Source organism: Myotis davidii, unplaced genomic scaffold (genome assembly GCF_000327345.1).
Source record: "Myotis davidii unplaced genomic scaffold, ASM32734v1 scaffold185, whole genome shotgun sequence".
In the NCBI taxonomy this organism is placed as follows: Eukaryota; Metazoa; Chordata; class Mammalia; order Chiroptera; family Vespertilionidae; genus Myotis; species Myotis davidii.
The window spans coordinates 3984499-4004557 of record NW_006297811.1 but is presented as its reverse complement, the minus strand read 5'-3'; the positions used below and the strand labels follow the sequence as shown (position 1 = coordinate 4004557).

Sequence of the window (20059 nt, the reverse complement as noted above, 5' to 3'; positions counted from 1 at the left end):
ACAAAATGAGTATGGGGTGACAAAAATTAGTTCCTGGTGCTTAATGAAACTTTCTGCCACTGATTTTATATATTACCCCGTGCTTTTTTAAAGTACATCTCTTTGAAATCTTAGTGTAAGTTTGAGGGCTACACAAAACATTTACATTTCATTTTGACAATATGAGTATAATAGGTTTGTGAAAAGTGGGTAAACTAAATGTAGCCTTCAGTAAAATTGAATCTCAGTGTAATCTTTGGTGCTGGCATTTCCCAGTTCCAAGGAGTTAAATGATCCCATCAAAGAGTTCATTGCCATGCCTATTGGCACTTTACTGTCATATCCTTTTTAAGGGACACTGTCAAGGTGTTTAAGTTAATTCTCAATTATTCATTGGGATTTTAGGACTGGTTTATTTGGCTTAAACATTGTCACAGTTGAAAGATGAACATTTTTGTGAGTTCACAAATGTGTTCTTAAAAACATTAAAATGTGGAGCTGTGGGTTTCTAAGACTATTTGCCATTCTTAGTTTGGGGATTTGGGAGGGAAAACTGATATAAAGAAATTGTGAAGAATTGTTGGGTAATGTAAACAGTAGTGATGAAATATATACACACTCAAGTGAAATTAACTTGACAGTGTTCATTTGAATAACTGAATTCAAGCCATTATAATTTTAAAATTAAATATCATTTGCACTGTTCTGATAATGGGTGCAGTTTTTGAGCAATATAATCAGAGCTAAATATGCATGTAGTGATTAGTGATGTGAACAATTAAGTTCTGAGAAGAAATACTAACTGGTATTTTCAAACTTAAATTTCTGTAGTAAAATCAGTATCAAACTTACCAGAAATCAAGGAAAACAGGCAATGCATATAAACATACTTTGGAATGTTGTGTGGCCTATAAAGCAATAATGCAATTTATATGGAATGTCATGGGATATGAGAAATGGAAATGCAAAAATAACTAATTCTTTAGTAAAAATGTCAACATGTTAAAAGGGGAATGTTAACTAATGTAGGTTATTGCTATTTGTGATTTGTTTATGGGTTCTTGGCTTTGACAGCTTCAAAGAATGGACAGATGACAAGTTAAAGAAATTTTGTATATATTGTCAAGGAATGGGTCTTATATCCAAAAGTGAAGTCCCTTCCTTGGGGTGAAAAATGTATCCTTAAATGCATTCTGATTGTTAGAGTTACCTAACCAAACCAGACGCAAGATTTTGTTTCTGCAGACTACTTGGCAATCAAAAGTGATCATAAATTTAATCAGTTTTCAGAAAGTTGCATTGTGAGAAAATTGTATTGAATATATTCTTTATATGGAAGATTTTTGGCCATTGCAACTGAATCAGATGTTAGAGATGAAGGAGAGATTGAGCACAAAAAGAGTGGTTGCACACTTATGATGGCAGTTGTTGCATCATGAGAAATTTACCAATTACTGCAAGTTTGATTTAACAAAATATAAATATTTTCCTTGTGATAAAATATGAAGAACAGAAATGGATTGATGGGGTGATCTGGGGTATTCACTTGTATATAAGATATTTGAAAAGACTTATTTAATATCAGGGTGAACATCTTGCTAGTTGGGCAAAATTGTCAAATTCAGGACAGCTTTTTTGATTAAGTAAAAAATCACCAGAAACAGCAGAAGGTCACCTTGTTTTATTACAAAGTAAGTATGACATGTAGTCTATTTTAAGGGGAGAAATGAAAAAGCAGAAGGAATTTGTGCATTTAGGGGAGGGAGATAGAGTAAATGATTGCTCAGGTTCCTAAAACTTCAAGAATACCCACATGACCATTTTCTCCCCAGTGATGTATATAACATTTTTATCTGAGCATAGGAATTCAGTGGTGGGTATAAAATGAATGAACTTAAGTAAATAACATACAATGAACAGACTTCTGGGGATGATGTATAGTACTAATTACTCAGTAATCATACCACTCAATAGGGCATGCCACTACTTTTTCAGATGCTAATTATAAACCAATGTTCAAAGATGTTTTTAACTGTGGGCAAATTAGTAGATAGACATTTTGGTCTGTCACTTTTTAAAGTACTTAAGTTCTATTAGCACCACAGTCTGCCTTCAGTAATACACCTAAAATATTTTTCACGACCAGCAGCATTTAGTTTGGAAAAACAAATCTTTTTTACAAATGCAAAACAGTATTAAAACTATTGCTCTGGTCCAAGATTAGGTTTTTAATGATATTAACAGTAGTCTGATAAACATTTAGAAGTCTGGCATGAGAAACAAAAGCTTGTACCTGATTAGTATTTTTATTTAAAAAATAATAGTTCTGTTAGCTTATTTAAATTCTCTTACATTTATTTATCCATAGAATTTATATTTATTTCATTCCTTTTATCTCCCTGAAAACTGTCTGCAGGCTCTTTGATTTGGATTAGATGTGTGAAGTACTGTCTTTTGCCAAAAACCTCAAATTACTTGTTCTTTTCAACGTAGTGGGTTTGTGCTTGTTTGGAGATCAGTTCAAAAACTATCTGTACTATCTGTACTGCCTCTGATGTTAAGATTTTATGTATAGCATAAGGAAGCTAGCTCTGACTATATTTTCCTAAGAATAAAGACCTATTTTTGTAGCATGTCTTAGGATCTCCAGGAGTCCAAGAATTATTGTGGGTGTCCTCCATCGTTCTTCATTTAACAGCTTTTAAATAGACACTTGGAATCAGAGCTCACTCATCTTTTTATTATCCATACATTCCAAGTAACTAGCCAATGGTAAAAACAAATTCTCCAAGATTTCTAATTCAAGCACATGGTGGGGATATGTATATAAGTGTTGGTATTCACTTAATTTTAATTGATGAAAATATTCTGTGGTCATGCATGTGAAAGAAGTTCATGGTAATTTCCATGCCCTACTCTGCAGTGTTCTTTCATTGTCTCTGAAGGTTTGGAAATGAGATTTAGGTTGCAAGTAAATCAGGAAATGGGAGTGAACAAATAAATCTATTTAAATGTGGCACATTTAGATGACTGCAAAAGAGATTAGGTAGGTGAACAGTTTAAAATGTGTTTCATAAAGCTAAGTTGACAAATCAAAGTGGGGAACTTGTAAATACATTTGTTGGGCTGGGGTGGTGGTTGGGGGGGTTGGCTCATAACTTAGGATTTTCTTCAAGGAGGAAGCAGTAGGGGTATTATTGGCTACTTTAGGACAAAAGTCCTTTTAGTCCTTAGTACAGAGATTAGTTTGTATTTAGGGTTAGTAAAATTTATTCTCGTTAATGAAAACTGGTCATTTTGTAACAGTCACAGTTTTATACTGGAAATATTCACCACGGGCATTTTGTAAACCATTTATGTTGCCTTTCTGGCTCCCTGTGCAGATACCAAATTAGTACTTCTTTCTGGTTGAAATGATGTTGAGTAAGACTCTGGGTTAGGGAGAAATCCTAATAAACCACTATGGAAGTTAGCATCTTCAGATATTACTGTTTCCTAAAGTGTATTCCTAACAAGCAATAAACTTAGGACAAAGATGAGGGTATTTTAAAGTAATATATAAGCCTCAGTGGATATCTGATGTTTAATTTGTTTATAAAATGGTATAAAACAAATTCTAATCCTAGAGTCTCCTGTCTGTAATGTTAATGAATTGTCATTTCCTCCTGAGTTATTAGGCTTTTAACTTGTATTCTGGAAAGCTTCATGTGACAAAATATCAAAATGTTTTGGAGAGTATTAGGATGCCCAAGTGAATTGCCATCTTCTGTCATTTATGAACTATAGCCAATTTTACTTTTTCAAGGCAAAAGGACAAAGGTTTTGATGTGGATATTAAAGAATATGACTAGAAACTTGTTCACAATCGTATAAAATCTGTAAAAAAGAGTTGGAGATTCCAAAATCTGGTCTTCCAAAGTATAGAAATATCCAAAATAACATCACCTCTGGTGTGGCTCTTTTAAAGATGTTAATTTTATTTTTAAATGTATTTTTCACTGATTTCAGAGAGGAAGTGGGGGAGAGAGAGAGAGAAACAATGATGAGAGGGAATCACTGGTTGGCTGCCTCCTGCATGTCCCTCACTGGGGACCGAGCCCACAACCTGGGCATGTGCTCTTGACTGGAATCGAATCTGGGACCCTTCAGTCCGCAAGGTGATGCTCTATCCACTGATCCAAATGAGAGAGAAACATCGATCAGCTGCCTCCTGCACAACTCCCACTGGGGATGTGCCTGCAACCCAGGTACATGCCCTTGACCGGAATCGAACTTGGGACCTTTCAGTCCGCAGGCCGACGCTCTATCTACTGAGCCAAACCAGTTTCGGCAAGATGTTAATTTTAAATGAAGGAAATTTGAATGACATTTATGTAACAATTTTTCATTTGAAGTTTAGTGTCTCTTTTTTCTTAATGAGAATTATAAAATACCAGCATTGCATCATTTGAATACATAATTGCCAGACAAGGTGCATCTATTTGTCATGAGTAAAGAAACCTTTGTGGCTTCATTTTTAAGAACGTCTTGGTATTGATGTTGCTTAAATTGGAAGCCTCAAGAATTAGGCCTCTGAAATTGCTCTAACTTATTTTAACATGAAAAGCTAGAAAAGTATATATACTGATTGTGTTTCTCAATATATTTAATATTGGGAATGAGCTTGGAGGAAAATCAGAAATAATGAGCGATATGTCAAAGGTCATCTATAAGAATTGGCAGAATACAATTCTCTGCAGCCCAATGTATATGTAATACAATAGTTTTTGCAGAAACTGGATTCCTAGGAATCTTTAAACATTAAGGAAATGTGCTGTTCCCTCTAGGTACTCCTCACTGCATAGCCTTTTATTCTAAAATTAAAAGAAATGTTAGTTTAACTCTTAGTTTCCTAAAGATCCATTTAGCATTTAGGACAGCATAAGCAAAGCTAAGGGGCCCAGCTGCAGATTCTGTATTTACTTAATATATATATATATATATATATTGCTTATTCCTGCTTAATGCCTTTTTTATCGGTCTATTTAAATTACTACTTTAAAGCTATTTAATTTTTATTTTGTTTGCGTTTAAGATTGGAAGCTCTTCATGGCAGAGAAATCTGAATGGTGCTAGGTAGGCATTTAAAAATACTCTTCCAGATATTTTTCAGTTTGGTGTAAATTTAGTTTATTTTCTGAATTAGGCTTAATTGTGGCATGGTCACTTGAAATGGGAATCAAAATTTTAAACCACTTTTATAACATGGAAAGCTTTTAAAAATTAAAGAGCATGAAATGGTCATGTAAGTTAATCTGAAGACCCACATGCAAATTAATGTGTTTTTAAATAGTTTTATTAATTTCTGAGAGAAAGGGAGGAGAGAGAGAGAAACATCAATGATGGATCATTGGCTGCCTCCTGCACGCCCCCCACTGGGGATCGAGCTCCCAACCCAGGAATGTGCCCTTGACTGGAATCAAACGCGGGACTTTTCAGTCCATAGGCTGACATTCTATCCACTGAGCCAAACCGGCTAGGGCTAAATTATCTAATGTTTAAAAAAAATCAATTGTCTTGAAGTTAAAGGGACAATTCTTGAGATTTATACGCAGCTTTATGTTTATTTCTAATTGTAATTATTAGAACAGCCCAGCCCAGCAATTTTTCTTTATGCTGTTCAGCTTAATTTCAAGCTGCTGAACAAAACAGTATTGACCTACAAACCCTGTCCATACTCGTTTATTTATGAGGAATGAGTACTTCAATATTGAATTCTTGTTTTGCTGATGAAGAATCTAGTTGGTTTTACGTTCATAAAGTTTGTATAAGGTTCTTTTTGCAGAGCACTCTGGAGAGGATTAAAAAAATGAAGATTAGATAACTATAAGGTCTTGACAATAGTTATTCCTGAGAATCATACATACTATAAAGCAGCTAGAGCAATGGTTGCATCCATATGAATAGGCTTGCGTGTACCTTTCAGCTGGTAGATGGTTGAAGTTCAGTATCTTGAAAAGGATTCTAGATTATATAGGGTGTCCCTTCAAAAATGTATGTACCTGTTGAATAATTATAAAGACTTTATTAAAATAGATTTCATTTTGAAGTTTGAGCTATCAGCTGTTCAAGTGTGTATACATTTTTGGGGGGACACCCTGTATGTATTAGTTTGAATACTGATGGAAAAATATTATTTATTACATACGCTTAGTTGATAATTTAACTTAATACTTTAAAGGAAATTTAGAAGACCTACTGGAAATGATACAGTACAGGATACAAAAGTCTACTCTGCTTGCACCCTAGTCAGTTCACAGGGGTGATGACTCCCCCTCCCCCCCTTTTAATCCTCATTGATTTTATAGAGAGAGGAAGGGAGGGAGAGGAAAACATGTGAGAAAGAAACTTAATTGTCTGACTCTTATGCCCCTGACTGGAAATCAAACCGCCAATCTAGGAATTGAACCCACAACCTTTTTGGTGTGTGTGTTGATTTCTCCAACCAACTGAATCACTCTACTGGGCAGGATAATGACTCAATTCTTACATCTCTCTTGTTTTCATTTAAAAGTTTGTTTTGTGGTAAGAACTTTTAAGAAAAATCTTTTTATTGATTCAGAGGGGAAGGGAAAGGGAGAGGTAGAAACATCAATGATGAAGGAAAATCATTGATTGGCTGCCTCCTGCACGCCCCCAACTGGGGATCAAGCCCACAACCCTGGGCATATGCCCTTGATGGGATTTGAACCTGGGACCCAACCCTTTAGTCTGCAGGCCGATGCTCTATCCACTGAGCCAAATCGGCCAGGGCTTGCATCTCTCTTAATAAATTTAAGCAATATTTACCCCTTGTGAGGAATTTAGCTTAAACTAATTCTATTCTCCTTTTGTTGAACTTTTAAATTCAATTGGTTAACTTTATTACTCAAACTTCACTTAAGCCTTTACTTATACAGTTTAGTATCTTTTACTCCTCACTATAAGATGAGGAAGTAGCATACTCAGTACTTTCAGGTCTTTCATTTCCCAATTCCTGGTAATTCCATCTTTACTTTTCTGCTGTCAGGTTTGTGACACTTTGACATATTTTGTCTCTAGACTGAAGATAGCCAAAATGTAACATTTAAAATGGGTGATGTTCTTAGATCCATAGATAATCCTATTTTGACAAGATTCTATGTCCTTTGGAAGGCAAAATTCTAAGACATAAAATGATTTCTTTTAATGTTCATTTGGTTAGATTCATGCCATTGCTAAAATATGAACCATAACTGATTTTTTTCTTCTTGAGTATCTGATCTCTTTTTACTAAGCTCTTCTTGTTATTTAATCATTTTTAACCCGGGGCCCTGCAGGCCACAGTGCAACACTCTATCCACTAGCCAAACCAGTTAGGGCTATTTAATCATTTAATGCTCTGTGTATTCTTGTCATTCTAGGATTCTTTTTTTTCCCATACCATTTCTGGATTCTACTATTTCTTAGATTTCATAGCTTCCTCTTAGGTTTTCTTTTATTCTTGCTGCAGTGTATTCTCTGGTAATACTTTCAGAAAGGGTGTATAAATGGTAACAGTCTTGCGTATGGGAAAATAGTTTGGCCCTTGCTCCCTTGTTTGACACTTTGGACATAGGATTCAAACTACAATTTCATTTTCCATTAGAACTTTGGAGTTGTTACTTCATTGTTTTGTAGTGTCCAGTGTTGCTTGTAACTATCTAATTTGAATGCATCTTTTATGTGTAGGTAATCTTTTTTTCTTACACATTAACTTGTTGTTAATTGGTTTTCTAAAGTTTTATGAGATTCTGTACATAGGCATTTTTTTCTTAATTAAAAAAGTTTAATTGATTTTAGAGAGAGAGGAAGGGAGAGGGAGAGAGAGAAACATGAATTGGCTGCCTTCTACACACCTCCTACTGAGGATTTTGCCCACAACCCATGTGTGTGCCCTGACCCGGAATCCAGCCAGCAACCTTTTAAGGAACAAGGCTCAACCAACTGAGCCACACTCGCCAGGGCATCTGTGCATAGGTCTTTATTTTGCTTTTTAACTTAAGGGTTTCTTAATTGCTGAGAATTTTGCTTTTCACCTTACAGTTTTTTAAAAAATTTGTTCTTTGTTAAGCTATTACATAAGTCTCCTTTTCCCCCCATTGACCACTCCCCAGCCATCCCCACCTCCAGCACATGCCCTCACCCCATCCCCCTGTCTGTGTCCATTGGTTATGCTTGTATATACACACATACAAGTCCTTTGGTTGATCTCTTACCTCCTCACCCCCTGCCTTCCCTCATAGGGAAGTATTGGACAGTCTGTTCAATACTTCTGTGACTCTGCCTCTATTTTTGTTCATCAGTTTATGTTGTTCATTATATTCCACAAATGAGTGAGGTCATATAATATTTATCTTTCTCTGACTGGCTTATTTCACTTAGCACAATGCTTTCCAGTTGCATCCATGCTGTTGCAAATGGTAAGAATTCCTTCTTTTCACTTGTGTTACAACTGGGCCTGTCCACTGAGGTGACTTAAGTTCTCTGTGTAAGAAGAACATGAGGACTAACAGGCTTTATATTAGTTAGCTTCCTTAGGAGCAGACAGGCAAGCCGGCTATCCCTTCCAATGCCAGAAAGGGCAGGCCCAACAGACTCCTGGTAGGTTATTTGATTTGAGCTTGGGGGTACAGGGGGGCTTAACCCTGAAATTGTTTTTACAGTCCTCAGTCACTGAAATTTTTTTCCATCTCACTCTTATAAGCCAGAGGTCTTGGCTTTTGCTTCCCACTTATCCCTCCCATGAAAAATGACTCCTATTCCATGTAGCCTTGTGAGTGCAAAAGTAATATGAGCCTCGTTTCATCTTTTCTAACTAAATTGTGTAAATAATAAAGTGCTAGTTTTTAAACAGAACAGGGTAAAATACAACAATATGGTGTACTTTATCTTGGATTTATTAGAAGAAACTACCTTAATCTGTATTATTACTTCCATGTCATGCCTCATTTAAAATAAATGGCCTAGGAAAAGTTTGTGTATAAATTTTACTTGAAATGAGTATAGCACCTGATACGCTATGAGTATATAGAAGACATTTTGTGACTAATGATGGAAATTTTGTTTAGACATTTAATGCAGACACCCTTGACTGTGCAAAGCAGATTATTCTAAAAGGCCTTTTTGGGAATGGCACTATAGGTTTTGTTTTAGCATACAATTTGCCCATTATAAAAGAAGAAACCATTAGGCATTGTTTTGTTTTTTCTATTTCCATTTAATACTGGTACCTTCATGTATGCTATTTCCCAGTAATGAGACTGCATTCTTGATTTTTAGTGGGATCTCTCAAATCTACCTCCTATAGATTTGATGTTCTGGGTGTTTTTGAGAATCCATGTGGAATATATTCTTAATACTCTTGTGTCAGATTCCCCTTAATTTGGTGATTAGGATGTTTTAATCCTTAAAAAAAACTTACAAGTATGGTAATTAAATAAATTAGATTATTTTGCCTATTAAGGACCTCTTCAGGTACCAAAACATTAGTTTATAATTAGGTTCTGTGATAATGAATATTTATTAGCTGACATCAAGGAAGAAGTGACTTTCAAGGTTTTTGGTACCAAAAATCTTGGGTAATTTTTTTTTTTTTGGTCAGGACACAGACAAAGGGAAACTGAAGCGGAAAATAAAGCTTATTAATTAGTATACTGAGACCCATTCAATTAAAATTGATGGACAGAAGTCATTCTAGTAAGGCTCTGGTGTATGATGTAGCCTGTATGTAAATATAGATGTATTCATTCACTTTATATAAATTTTATATAAGTATAGGTCACGAAAAATACTGTATGTTTATTGAGACAGTCTCAAAATTTCAATGACTTATATCAGTGATGTTCAACCTTTTTCATCTCTTGGTACATGCAAACTAATCACTAAAATTCTGTGGCACACTAAAATACATTTTTTGCTGATCTGACAATAGGTATTTTTTTAAATATATATTTTCCCTTCAGTCTGCAGGCCAATGCTCTATCCACTGAACCAAACCGGCTTGGGCATTTTTAAATATATATTTTTATTGATTTTAGAGAAGAAGGGAGAGGGAGAGAGAAACATCAATGATAAGAGAAAATCTGACTGGCTGCCTCCTGCACGCCTCCTACTGGGGATCGAGCCCGTAATGAGCATGTGCCCTTGACCAGAATCGAACCTGGGACCCTTCAGTCTGCAGGCTGACGCTGTATCCACTGAGCCAAACCGACTAGGGCTAATAGGTATAATTTTGATTGATTCACAACAGATGGCTATTGTATTGGTTGTAGTCATTTTTTTATTTGACAATCTATGGGAAAAGAGGTCAACTATACTTCCTTTTATTTCCCCAATAGTTCTAGGTGAAGCAACAATGAAAATACGTTTTCTTAATCATTGAGACATTTATAGGAACTGTATACAAACTAATATAACTTCTTTGGTCCTGAGTTTCTTTTCTTGTAAAAAAATACTAAATTCTGACTTAATCCCCAGCTCAGCATTCTGTGAGATATAGCTTGTGTTTTTGATAAAATTCTACCTAGAGGATTTCCTGCTTCATTTCATTCATACTTTAATTGTGAAGGCTTAGTTTCACAATATATAGGAAATGTTACATTATAAAAGACTTCACCCAGTAATAGCTTACATACATGAACATTTCCTGGTACATTATTTTTGTGATACTTAGTTACTTTTTGAGAAAGAGAGTAGGACAAATACTTTTCTAACACTTAAGGAAACATTAGAGCCTGTATATTCTGAGGAAGAAAGTTGTATCAAGCATTATTTAGGTTATTCCCAGATACCCTAAATTATTGTTTTAATATTGTACCAAATGGGAGTTAGCCTGAATAACAGATAAAATTAATATATGAGCAACATGGACCTACTTTTGTGGTAGTAATTACATTTTTTAATCTTTAGATTTAGTATTCATTTATCTCGTCTCTTAGTTCTGAAATTCTAAGCAAAATTCTCATTTGGTTTAATGGTAATATAATAACCTGATAAGGAAATAAAAGGCTAAATTGCTGAACCTCCTAAATTTGCTTTTATTGCTAATAAAAAATGTTACAAAAATTGTAGAGCCAACAAATAATCCAAAGTAGCATTAACTGTTCTATGCACAACAATCTCTTCTTCCATGCCCCTCAGTAAACTGTCTTTAGGTTGAAACCCCATAAATTTCATTATCAGGATAATGCATTTTATTGCATCCTTTTAGGCAGCTTGGTGGTTTTAGAATGATTCATTCCCCTTTTAATTTTACTTTCCTCTTATTTTCAAGAGCTGGTCAAAGGAAGGATACCAGTAGCCTGATAGGAAAATCATATTTTTTAATAGCTGTGACTTTAAGCTACACTGAATCACTCTACCTGAAAAGTTTTCTTGGCACTCTGCTGGTTCTCTTGATATTTTCTGATTGCCATGTTCTTATCTGTCCTCATTTCCTTCTTTTTCTCTATACATGTTGCCTAGATCTCACTTATAGTCACAGCTTGGCATCACATCTATGTGGACTCCTGTTTAATGTTAGGTCTTGATAATTTCAGCTGTTTGCTGTACATGTTAGAGTGCTCTGCTTTGTCAGCGAATATGTCCTATTAGTTTCTCTTATCACATCCAGCTAGCTACATTTGATTATTTACTGTGACCGAATAGGCCTGAAATATCCTCTCTATCCAAGTCCTACACTTACCCCTCAGGTTTGGGTGAACTTCATATTTACAAATATCTTAAATGGTTTCTAAACACCAAATTTTTGAATGGCACATTTAATTAAAATGGCTCTCCATATCTGTAGAGTCTACAACAGCATTGTCCAATAGAAATAAAATACAAACCACATATGTAATTTAAAAATTTATAATTTGGCCTCAGCTTGATAATTTCTATAAACTCTGCTTGCCTTGTCTTGATGCCTGGGTGTCTTAAGAGTTCTATCCCATCCAAGCCAACCACTCAAACAAAAATCCTCTTTAGCCCAAATAGTAAAGCCTCCTTGTTGTAGGTGCATTAAAATTATCAACAGTATCCTTGAGGAACATGTATAATTAGAACATGAAGATAAAATTTCTGACTTTAACTCTCCTGTTACCTGGGTTTTCTTGTATTGTTTGTACTATAGGTTTGTAACAAGTCAAAACCCAAAATTTATCAACTTGGATAAGATAACTTTTAGTAGTAAACCATGGTTTTAAAGCATCTGGCAGCATTTTAAAATTTGATATTTCTATGCTTTGTAACCACCAAAAATAATTCAGAATCCTATATAATAAAAGGCTAATATACAAATTGTCCCTCGACTGGGAGTTCAACCAGGAATTTGACCAGAGGGTAGAACTGGCTGGCCAACTTGGCCCATAGCCTCTCCCCTTGGCCTGATCGGTCCTGATCGGGGTGGGCCGGCTGGACCTCACCCATGCAGGAATTCATGCACCAGGCCTCTAGTTTAAATTATATATTGGTTGTTATTGCTACCTTTCAATAGTGTATGTGGTAATCACAATTTCCATCCTCCCATGATTAGTATTATATGCTGCTTTAACATAGTGGAAGAAAGCTAAGAAACTAGCAGAAGCTGAATATATAAGTAGGCTTAAACCAATTTAAGAGTAATACATAATGTGTTACCAACATTTGAAAACCCAGTACATGAAAGGGACTATTTACATAGGGATATTTATTGTTGGATTCTTAACTCGGAAGCCCTACAAAAATTGCTCCAATACTGCAACTCGGAAGCCCTACAAAAATTGCTCCAATACTGCCATCTGTTTCTGTGAGCATTCTGGGAGAAGCTTTCTTCTTAGTCTCAAGAGCTGAAAGTGAACTAATCTTTTTAATTATATATTTAAAAACAAAACACCAAACAGCCCTGGCCAGTGTGGCTAGGTTGGTTGAGCATCATCCCATGCACCAAGAAGTTGCTGGTTCAATTCCCAGTCAGGGCACATGCCTAGGTTGTGGGCTTGATGTTTCTCCATCTCCCTTCCTCTTTCTCTAAAAATAAGTAAAAACACTAAAGAACAAACCTGAGAATACAACTAATAAAACTGCTGTCTGAACATCTGCAATAGAGTTCTTAATTATAATATGCAAATTGACCAAATGGCCCTAACTGGTTTGGCTCAGTGGATAGAGCATTGGCCTGTGGGGGGGGATAAGGACACATTTTAATACCTTAACTAATAAAAAAAACCAAAAACACAAAAACACCCAAATTGGCCAAATGGCAGAACGACTGGTTGCTATGATGTGCACTGACCACCAGGGGGCAAATGCTTAACACAAGGAGTTGCCCCCTAGTGGCCAGTGTGCCAGAAACTGGGTTCCGGGCTGATGAGCACAGTGGTGGTTGGTGGGAGCCTCTCCTGCCTTTGTGGCAGCGCTAAGGATGTCAGATTGCAGGCTGGAGCAGGCCTAAGCCATCAGTTGGAAATGTCCTGAGGGCTCCTGGACTTGGAGAGGGCAGGCTGGGCTGAGGGACCCCCCTGAGTGCACGAATTTAGTGTACCTATATATATATAAACTTAAGTTACCAAACGACTGGTCAGTGTGCTCCCACAGCTGGCCAACCTCTCTGTCCCTCCCCCTGGCCAGCCAACCTCCTGCAGTCCCTCCTCCCAGACTGGGTGAGATGGCTCAAAGACTATATGTGACTTTCTGATAATGCTCAAAATTCAGACTTGTAAAATGTTCATTGAGTTAAATTTAAACGATAACTGTCTTTCAATATAGAGGGTTTTTTCCAATTTTCAGTAAGGCCTGGCTGGCATGGCTCAGTGGTTGAGTGTCGACCTGTGGTCTCAATCTCTAGTAGGGGGCATGCAGGAGGCAGCTGGTCAATAATTCTTATCATTGATGTTTCTCTCCCTTTCTCTCCGAAAACAATAAAAATACATAAAAAATAAAAGGGCACTTTCTCTGGTGTCCTCATTTGTTAAAAACATTTTCAATAAGAATTTCATGACGAAACCGGTTTGGTTCAGTGGATAGAGCGTCGGCCTGCAGACTGAAAGGTCACAGGCTCGATTCCGGTCAAGGGCATGTACCCAGTGGGAGATGTGCAGGAGGCAGCTGATCGATGTTTCTCTCTCATCGATGTTTCTAACTATCTCCCTTCCTCTCTGTAAAAAATCAATAAAATATATTTAAAAAAAAAATTTCATAATTTTCTTATTCAAGATTTCTACTTGGATATAATATATTGAATTTATGGCTGGGATCAGCTTATCAAAATAGCAAAAGTTAGTGAAGATAATGATTTTAATTATTTGGTAGTAACCTTACTAAACTTGGAATTGAAGTATCAACGTTAGTGATTTTCATGATTTCTGAACTATGCCTAATTGCATGGTCGTTTATATGTACCACATGAAAGTGCTTTTGTTTTGATATTTTAAAGTATATCTTATCAAGAGGTAAGAGGAAGATTTGCAAAGCTTTTCCAAAATATTTTTAGAAGTTATTGGAGTCAGGTGAAAATATATTTAAACATCTGAATATTGTTAAGACTTTTTATGAAAGAAAGCCACTGTCTTTATAGTTAACAAAAAATAGTCCAGCTGGTGTTGCTCAGTGGTTGAACATCGGTCTATGAACCAGGAGGTCAAAATTTGATTCCTGGTAGGGCATGTGTCCAGGTTGAAAAAAAAAAGAAAGTGGAATGTTTTATTTTGAAGAGTAACTTTGAAAAGTAGTTAAAAAAAACATTGGTCATCTTATACAAGATGAACGGTAGTGTTAGATTATAAGTGCCTTTCCACTCAATCTTTAATATTTATCAACAGGCAGGAGAGCATTATTTTCAGTTTCTTAACAGTTACTAAATAATTTACATTTTCTGAAGTTAAAGCCAACTACCTATTTCTATGAAAGTGAGGTTTGAGACGATGGCTATTCCATTATACCTTAGAAACAAGGTGACAAACATTGAATGCTTAAGTTTTTGGTGTGAAGACCACCCAGAATTTCATGGTCAAAAGAGCTTTTACCCAGAGAGTATCTGTTAGAGCCAGTGAGTTGTATAAAATTGTAGTTCTTCAGATCTTACTGTTGGAGGTTTTACTTTGTCGCCACAAGAGGGGGGAGGCATTAAATATGAAAGTAATAACTGCATTTTGAACATCTTAAACTATTCATAAAAATCCCTTGATGCTCTTCCTTGAATTACATATTCTCCATTGTAATGAGTTCCTATTTTGAAAACCTAGGAAAGGAATATTTCTTGGAGTAAAAAAATCAGTTCAATGGTTTCTTTAACAGGTGCTTAATTTCCAGAGGTTGATACAGAGGGTAGGTTGTGGGAAAAAAGAGGTTTATGAGATGTAAAATTAAGACTAAAGATAACACTGCCACAAAATGTAAAATATACACCTCATGCTTTGAGACATAGGGGAGAAAAATGGGTTTGTGAATGCTAATCCTGTGATAGGAGAGCATGCTCCAAGTTGATAGGAGTCACCTGTGAGAAGCAGGGACTGAAATGGCTTCTAAGGATAGTGTGTATTCATTTATCCTCTTCCTGACACTCAGCCCACACAAATAATGGCCCTCAACAAATTCGTGTTTATTCAGGGTCATCAGAGTTAAGGAGGTCTGATTATTGGTACAATAGATTGAATTACTTAAAAGCATTTTAAATAGTTAACATTGCGTTTTGCTGCATGACTTCTGAAAATTAACTGAAAGCAAATAGAGAAATTCTAGTCTTTGCTTAAATTATTGTCTTCCTGGAAGCCTTTTCCCATCCTCATCAGTTGAAAGTTTCCCTTTGCCATCACCTGTCATTAAAACAATAAAAAAAAACTACTACCGCCCTTATATATAAACTAGAGGCTCAATGCACGAAATTCATGTATTGGGGGGGGGTGGGGGGTGGTCCCTCAGCCCGGCCTGCACCCTCTTGCAATCCAGGAGTACTAGCCTGCCTGATCGCCCCTAACAATCTCTGCCTGCCTGTCTGATCACCCCTAACCACTCGCCTGCCTGCCTAATTGCCCCTAACTGCCTCAGCCGCTGCACCTGGGACCCAGGCTTCTGTCCCTCTGGCTGGCCGCAGGCACCCGGGACCCGGGCTGGCTTTGCCTGGGCCGGCTGCAGGCACCAGGGAGCCAGGCAGTGCCACCTGGGCCCTGGCTTTGTCAGGAAGGATGTCCGGAATGACATCCAGTCTATCTAGTCTAATTAGTATATTACCCTTTTATTAGTATAGATATGCCCTTTATTATACATTTTTTCATATGTAACATATCTCCTTTCGAGGTCAGAAAAATTCATCTGAATCATTGTATCTGCTACCACCTTTAGCACAGTGCCTTATACTTATTTGCTAATTCTATAAATATTTAATACATGTCCAATATTGGAGATATTATTGGATTGTAATTTATGCGCCCTTTAGGTGAATGCATTATCAACTATTTTTTACTTTTTTTAATTTGAAAATGTATTTTTAGCACACGATAATTGTGATATTTATGAAAAACTTACGTATTTAATTGTACTGACTCTCCACAGCTAACATTAGTCTGAACCAGCACTGTCTAGTAGATGTACACAGTGCAAGCCACAAAGGTAATTTAAAATTTCTAGTGCCACATTATAGAAGAAACATAGGTTAATATTTTTTAGCCATTATTTCCAAAATATTATTTAACATGTAATCAAGTTTTAAAAATTGAGGTAGTTTGTTGTTTTCATGCCATCTTCAACACCTGGTGTGTATTTTATAGGTATAACACATGTCTACTTAAACTAGCCACATTTCAAACATTCAGCAGCCAGATAATGGCTATTAGCTACTTTATTGGACACTGCAGGTTTAGAACTTCAGGGCAGCCATTAAAGTTCTCAGTTTCCTATAAGGTAACTTTGACTTCACATCATTGTCATTTTAGATTATAATCTAAATAAAGCTAATTGGTTTGGCTGGTTTTTGTCATGTTCATAAATCCACAAAATAAACCTTTTTGCATTAAGCATTGTATAAAGACATTTAATAGGCAGTTTCTACCCAATGTAATCTCTATAACTTATGAAGAAGGTATTTCTGTTTTAGAGTTGAGGATCTAGGAGTTGAGATAGACCAAGTTAACATTTCCTATAGAAAGTGGAGCTGGTTTTAGAACCAAGATTAATTGTGGATAGCCCATATCCCCATTGGAAGTTCAAAACTTTTAAAAAAAATATATTTTATTGATTCTTCACAGGAAGGGAGGGGGATAGAGAGTTAGAATCATCGATGAGAGAGAAACATCGATCAGCTGCCTACTTCACACCCCCTCCACCCTCTCACCCCCCGCCCCAGGGATGTGCCTGCAACCGAGGTACATGCCCCTGACTGGAATTGAACCTGGGACCCTTGAGTCCGCAGGTGACGCTCTATCCAGTGAGCCAAACCGGTTAGGGCCAAAAGTTTTTTTTTTTTTTAATATATTTTATTGATTTTTTACAGAGAGGGAGAGGGACAGAGAGTTGGAAACATCAATGGGAGAAAAATATCTATCAGCTGCCTCCTGCACACCTCCTACTGGGGATGTGTAAGGCCAAAACTTTTAATAAAAGGTTGAAAAAAATTTCAAGATCTGTGTATGTGTTAAAGTAGACATTAGATTATAAGGTTAAAGAGAAAACACTTAGAAACTTAATTCAAAACATCCTGAATGTACACTGTAATTGAAAAATAAAAATGAGATTAAAAACTTCCCTAATGAAATAAAGTTTTATTTCATTAAATGATGTCTAGCAACAGGAAAAAAATTTTTTCTTGCTTCAGGTGTAGATATTAAAGAATTTTCTATGGCAGAAATTTATTTTTCTACTTTCTGAGCACAAGAGGCATGAAAATTTAAGTTGGCTATTGTTTAGTAGTTAGCTTATTCTAATTGCCTCTGATAAAATTATATGGGAAAGATGTTTTAGTTGATTGTTATAAAGATGTTTAATTTGAACAGAACAGATCTCAGTGAAAAGTTGCACAGCAATTTTAGAATAGGCCTTTAAAGAAGCAAATTTTTAAACAAAAAAAGACTGGCAATATAACTTCCTGGAAAAAGTTAATAAAGTAATTTACCCAATCATAAAGTACTCAAGCCCACAGTAGGCACTTGATACATGTGGAATAATTCAACATACACCTTTTATTTGTTCTTCAGTAAAGTCCTATGTTTATATAAACCAGGGTTTATAGATGATTCAAAGACACTTAAAAAAAGCCACAAAAGTGAAATTTGTTTACATATTTATTTCAGAACATTAAAATCGCACTAAGCTTCCCAATGATGTTACACAGTAGTCTTTTAAATGGTTTAGTCAGAAACAACATCCTATCCTATATAATAAAAGGCTAATATGCTAATCAACCAAACTGCAGAATGAGCAGTTGCTATGATGCACACTGACCACTACGGGGCAGATACTGAACACAGGAGCTGCCCCCTGGTGGTCAGTGTGCTCCCACAGGGGGAGCACCACTGAGCCAGAAGCTAGGCTCATGGCTGGGAGCGCAGTGGCAGGAGCCTCTCCCTCATCTGGAGCAGCGCTACAGATGTCCAACTGATTACTTAGGCCCTCTTCCCTAAGCAGTGGGACATCCCTGGAGGGCTCCCATACTGTGAGAAAGTACAAGCCGGGTTGAGGGACCCCCCACCTCCTCCAGTGCATGAATCTTAGGCACCAGGCCTCTAGTGAGTATATATTTGGAATGTTAATTAAACAATAACTAATGAGGACGATCAGTGAAATGGATACTTTTTTGTTGTTAATCCTAGCCCGAAGATATTTTTCCCATTTTTTTTTTTTTTAGAGAGAATGGGAGGTGGGTGGTAAGAGGAGAGGGAGGAAAACATCATGTGAAAGAGACACATAGATTGGTTGCCTCCAGCACGCACGGATTTGCAACCCTTTGGTGCGCTGGCTGAAGCTCTAACTTTAGCCGGCCAGGGCAGAAATGTATACTTGTATGTACTACTGTCGAACTCCACAATTCTGGGAAGAAATTTGACAGTATGTCTCATGTTCTTACCCTTTGATCCAGCAATTGTGTTGATATTGATCCTAAAGTACATATTAGAAATATGTACTGATTCGTGATCAAGGGTGGTAATAATTATACTATTAATGAAATTAAATTACCATTAATAGAATAGTTAAAGGTACTTTCTGACGGAAAAAGAATGCATCGTTAAATATCCACGTATTCGGCATAATAATACGGGGGAATATTAAAGAAACTATACATATACCACGTTTTGTTTTGTTTTTAAAAAAAATCATTTCTGAGCACATGTCTGCCCTTCGGGGGTTAAGATGATAGGAAGGAGAAAGGACTGGCAGCATGAGCGCGCCATCTCTGGGGTTAGAAAGGCTCCAAATCCCGGCTTTGCCAAGTGTCTGATTCGAGTTCCTCTCAGTAATCTAGCTGTGAAATGGGAGAGAACCAGAGTACTTACATCCTGAGAGAAATGTGTAGAGGCTAAATGAAAGCGCTTAGCGCGCCGCCCAACTTTTACTTCTTACGGTGAGGTCTTCCGGTATCTCAGCGATGCTTCCAGTAATTAACATTTAGTAAAGCGAAGGCCCCACGAGATTCTACCAGGGGGCTCCAAGCTAACCTGTCAACCCGCCGCATCCAAACCCTTGGAGTTTGGGGAGGCCCGCGAGGCTGTCGGCACTGATCTCTCGCCGGGGTGGCGGCCCAGTGGGTGTGCCTCTTCCGTAATCCAGGCTGGACTCACCCGCGCGCAGCTAGGACCCAAGCGTCCCTCCCCGCTCCCCCTCGGGCGTGGCGCTAAGCTCACACCTGTCCTCACCCCCTCGCTAAGCCTCCGCTGCGGACGGGGCCTGAGTGGCGGGTGCGCGTCACAATGACTACAGCCCAGCCGCCCGTGAGCTCGAGGTGTCCCGCAGGCCGGGCCTGGCAGCCGCGGGGCGGTGTCGTTTCTCCCGGCGGGTCGCGGAGGTGCAGGATCCTCTTGGGGAGGCCGGCGCGCGACTCTGGCGCGGAGGGCGGAGCGGCGAGAGCGCGGGGGCCGGGGTGGGGTGAGGACCTGGG

The 20059-nt window shown here is 37.3% G+C and overlaps 1 protein-coding gene across 7 annotated transcripts in view; it reads left to right on the top strand.

Moving 5' to 3' along the window:
* The first annotated feature begins 8416 nt into the window (after positions 1–8416).
* SNX14 (sorting nexin 14) overlaps positions 8417–20059 on the top strand; it is a 74517-nt gene continuing 62874 nt past the window's right edge. For 6 of the 7 annotated variants that reach the window (XM_015570305.1, XM_015570307.1, XM_015570304.1 and 3 more), the window contains exon 1: positions 8418–8438. The gene's annotated coding sequence lies outside the window, so the exon portion shown is untranslated. Of the gene's footprint in view, positions 8439–20059 lie in introns of all 7 variants that reach the window. The other variant, XM_015570309.1, reaches the window with a different exon arrangement.